Here is a 4,496-nt window from a genome sequence, read left to right as displayed (position 1 = left end):
CACACCGCAATCCCTTCTCCTCCTTTCTCTTCCCGGGATCTTGGGCACACACGCACACGCGCCTGGCGTGAGTTTTAAGCCACCAGATCCAGGACGTGAATGGCAGTCGACTTCGTGGGAGTCCAGCGACATAGCCATTTCGTTAATTGCTAGTCCCTGTTTTCTGCTCTTAATTACTGCATTTGGGTCTCTGTTTTTAAGGGATATGTAAATATCTTATTTCTCAATTTTCTTGTATATCCAGTGTTTACACAGACAAGAGCTGACTATGAAATTATTGGGTTACCAATCTTCCATAAATCAATAGAAAATATTCTCTTGTGCCTTGGCATTTATTGCTACAGCATGAAGAGTTTCAGGTTAGCTTAATTAATTCTATAAAATCAACTTTTTTCCTGCCTTACTTTTGTAGGATGTCACCTTAAAATGATTATCATTTAAGCATTTTTTGTTCATTTGCTATAGGGCGTGTGCACTCACCAGAGAGAAAGAGAAAAAGAGAACATGAGCTATTACACTATCTAGGGAGGATGGTCTTGCTGCAATTCCTTCTCCGATTCTCCTTTCTGGATTCTGGGCATGCACACATACTTGGCATCTTGACTGAAACTGTGCAGTCGGCCTTGTGGGATCCAGTCACCTTAACCACCAGGCCACTAGCTGGTCTACATTTAAGCTTTTGGCTAGGATGTATGTCTATCTATATTTATCTATATCTATCTATCGCATTATCTAGCTATCTCTCATCTCTATCTGTATATGTTATATATGGCACATAACACTTTAATTTTCATACATAGATGTATCTTCATATATAAAAGCTTTTCTTCTAATATACATAATTCTGCTAATAATCTTTGCTTATTATTATTATTATTTTTTGGTTTCCAGAGCAATTTATTCATTAAGATCTATTCAATACGCTATCAATAGTTCTCTTGTGTGTATTGTGCTAATAAATAGACACTGAGAGGATTTAACAAGTTTGTCATTTAATAAGTCTGAATTCATTTTCACCACATGGTATTGTACACAGTCACCTGTAGAAACAGATTTCTTTTTTAACAGATCTTAGTTTTAAAGAGTCGTAGATACTGTGAGTTCTGTATCAACTGTTGACAGTAAGTTAGTTTCTTTGTTTTGACTTATAAGCCTCAACCTCACCACAGAATAAAGAATGTAGGCCAAAGAAAGCATAACTGGGGACCAGCAGATATCGTAATGGCTACATCAGTGGACTCCCATGTAGCCGACTATGGTTCGAGTCCCAGACCTGGTGGTTTAAACTCACTCAGGGCATGTGCATGCATGCCCAAGATCCTGAGAGAAGAATGGAGGAGAAGGGATTGCAGCCGTGGTCATCTCCCCCGGCCCCGAGGGGTGATTTCTCGCTTTCTGTCTCTTTGTGTCTCTGTCTTTCTGGTGAGCACACATGCCCTATAGCAAAAACATCTCAAAAAAAAAAAAAAAAAAAAAAAAGAAAGAAAGAAAGAAGAAGAAAGCATAATCGCTCACTTGTATAGAACAGTATTGTTTCTATAATTTGAAGCTTTCTGAATGGTTGAGTTCAGGCCTGATGTAACTGTACAAAGATTACTTAATGAATAGACTATATGGAAATTGTACAAAATGTTATTAACTTGAATCCTTAACAGCTTAAAGAGCACTGTATTACTAGTTGCTATTAAAAATCAAAAACCTGTTTCTGAGTCCCCGCGAGGGCAGCTATGTACACAGTCATGCCCCTTATCCTTGGCCGGTGTCAATATGTAATTCAGCAGAAACTTCAGCTTTAGGGAAGAGGCACACATTTGTAAATTAATGGCTTTAATCGTCATTTCAGTACCTGGTGGGGAAAATGTGCTTTAATGAAATACACATCGTATCAGTGATGCTGGATAGGCTGAAAGTTATTCCTAATGTTGATAGCTGTAAAAAGTAGTTTGTACATGACAAGACAACGAGGAAAAAGCAATACCTTTAAACAAAACTTTAAAATAAAACATTTTCACAGTGGTTTGCATCAACAGTACGCATTTTATGACAGTAACGTGTTCAGATTCAGAGCACCCTAGGGCTCTCTTTATATCCTACAGAAATCGAACATTTACATTATTCATGGGTCACACTAAATTTTAAAAAATCAATTGTACACTTACCCCTGAGACAGGATAAACTGTCCTGGGGTATACAGCTTTAACACCATCATTGAAGTTGTTTGCAAAAGGAATTAAAAAACAAAAACAAAAAACACCTTTCCTTGGGAGCAGAGAGTCTGTCATTTGCTGTGATAACCAGCAAATGAGATTCATTAAATCAAAAATTGAAGGAGGGGCCCCTACAAACGGAGATCTATCTAAGCAAGCTGACCAGTACACATTACAGGTTTAAAAATGGAGGTTATATACTATATGTTACAAGTCCCAAGTAGGCAGTGTCAAATGACATGTATTTGTTTGCTTGCTTTGTGATCATACCCCTTGGAGGTGTTACAGGTCTTATGGCATTTGGCATCTTTTTCTCTGCAGGCTTTAAAATCTGAAGAGAACACATTAGTGTTTCATCCACATTCATCATGGCACCTGCATTGTCAAATTCTCCACAATGATCGGGTGCAGAAAACAGAGTAACTAACTGCCTCTTAGCAAAAAATTCATATCTTCGACCACCTGGTGGGCTCTACTTATCAGATCCAAATCATGCTGATGGAGAAATTTTGCAATCACTTCTGCACCAGATGTGAAGGACACTCCTCTGTCATTTTCACCCCAGCCTAAGACATCTTTATTGGGGTCAGACCACAAAAGACCACAAAGAAGACCTTGATCTGGCACATTGGTTGGTTGCATAATTCGCTGAATCTGTTCCATAGATTGAAGATCTGGTGATAAACCTCCATGACAGCAGAATATTTTCTCGTCGATGATAGCTGCTATCGGTTTTAACAGTTAAAACAGGCTGTGAAAGTTTTCCATGCGTTAATGTTGTACCTTCTTTTACGCTCGTCATAACATCCACAAATGCGATTGATGCAGGCACATTTTCATGGTTCCCTCCGAAAGGAAAGAAATTCTTGGGATATTTGATTTGGTAGGCCAGTAAGAAGCAGATGGTTTCCAATGACTGCTCCCCCCTGGCCACATTGTCCCCTAGGAACAGGTCGTTGCTTTATGATGAGAAACCACCTATTCAAAAAGTCAAAGCAAGTCATAGTATTGCCCATGAATATCACCACGTATCTTGAGTGGCTTCAAGTTCTAGTAGAATAGGCTGACTGAGAAGTCTCTCTGGGACTTTACGCACAGTCCTCTGATTTCATTCTCCTGTAGCTGGACGTTCTTACCAGACTAGGACCCTCTCGCTTCCAGCAGCTGTTGGAGGATGCTGTCAGTGTTGAGCTTATCTATATCCTCCATGGCCTTCCCACCGCCAACCTTCCCACAGTGGCGCCACGGCATGCTTGCGCCAGGACTCACACTTCTTTTCCCACACCGCGAGCACAGAGGCAGTGGTGGCAGTGGCGGTGGTGACGTTGGTGGCAGCAGCCATGGTGGGTCCCCCTCCCCCCACCCCAGCCGCCTTGCTCCCTGCTTCCTCTTCCTCCTTCTCTCCCCCCTGGAACCCCATTTGTTCTTATTTTTCTTGGGAGCACCAGTTTCTCCAAACATTTTTCTGTTTGCCATTTATTGTTTTCTCACTTATTTTCCTACTTTTAGTGATTTCCTATGCATTCTTGAAAGTTTGTTTGAATTTCCTTTTTACATTGCTGATTTTTTTTGCAGCATCAGCATTTTTCTGAATTATTTCTATTTTTGTATTTAGACTTGCTAGTAACTCTTTCTCTAATGTTGTCAAATTTTCAGTTACATTGCCTCTCTTCTTAGGATGTTTCTGTTCTTCTTGAATGTAGTGGCAGACTCTAGGGTGGCGCCCCAAGAGACCCATCATCGGGAGTTCACATTCTTGCATAATTCTTTCTCTTGAAGTATAGGTAGAACCTGTAGTTTACTTATAATGAATAGAACACGGCAAGGGTACTAGGATGCTACTCCACAATTATGTTATATTGTATAAGACACTGCCTTGTGTGCTAGCAGACTCACTCTAGAAAATTTCGTTGGTGGCTCAATGCAGTAAGTGGTTTATGTGGCAAAAAAACAAACAAACAACAACAACGACAAGCCCTCTGGGCATACTTTAGGAACTGAAGGTGGTCTTAATCTAAACAGTCAAGATAAACCAAAGACTTTGCATTCTGTGAGGAGGTCTTCAAAAACTTCATGAAGAATGCCTATTATGAAAAACAATGCATGGATTTCAAAACTTTTTGAAATCAACTCATACTTGAATTCCATTTTTTTCTATGAACTCTTTGAATTCTCGTTGTATAACCACAAGAAAATGAATGCTACCAAACCTAAGTACCTCAGTAAGCTTGGGAGAAAACACTTCCCCGTTTGAGCCTCCAAATACAAACACAGCCAGGATTGCGGTCT

General features: G+C 39.9%; 1 pseudogene; it reads right to left on the bottom strand.

Moving 5' to 3' along the window:
* Positions 1–1,511: 1,511 nt before the first annotated feature.
* On the bottom strand, positions 1,512–3,416 carry LOC102486533 (serine/threonine-protein phosphatase PP1-gamma catalytic subunit-like; annotated as a pseudogene).
* Positions 3,417–4,496: the final 1,080 nt, after the last annotated feature.

The sequence above is a fragment of the Tupaia chinensis genome, unplaced genomic scaffold (assembly GCF_000334495.1).
Source record: "Tupaia chinensis unplaced genomic scaffold, TupChi_1.0 Scaffold000685_1, whole genome shotgun sequence".
NCBI classification, from domain to species: Eukaryota; Metazoa; Chordata; class Mammalia; order Scandentia; family Tupaiidae; genus Tupaia; species Tupaia belangeri.
The sequence above is the reverse complement of the archived record's forward strand: the minus strand, read 5'-3'. Positions and strand labels throughout refer to the sequence as shown.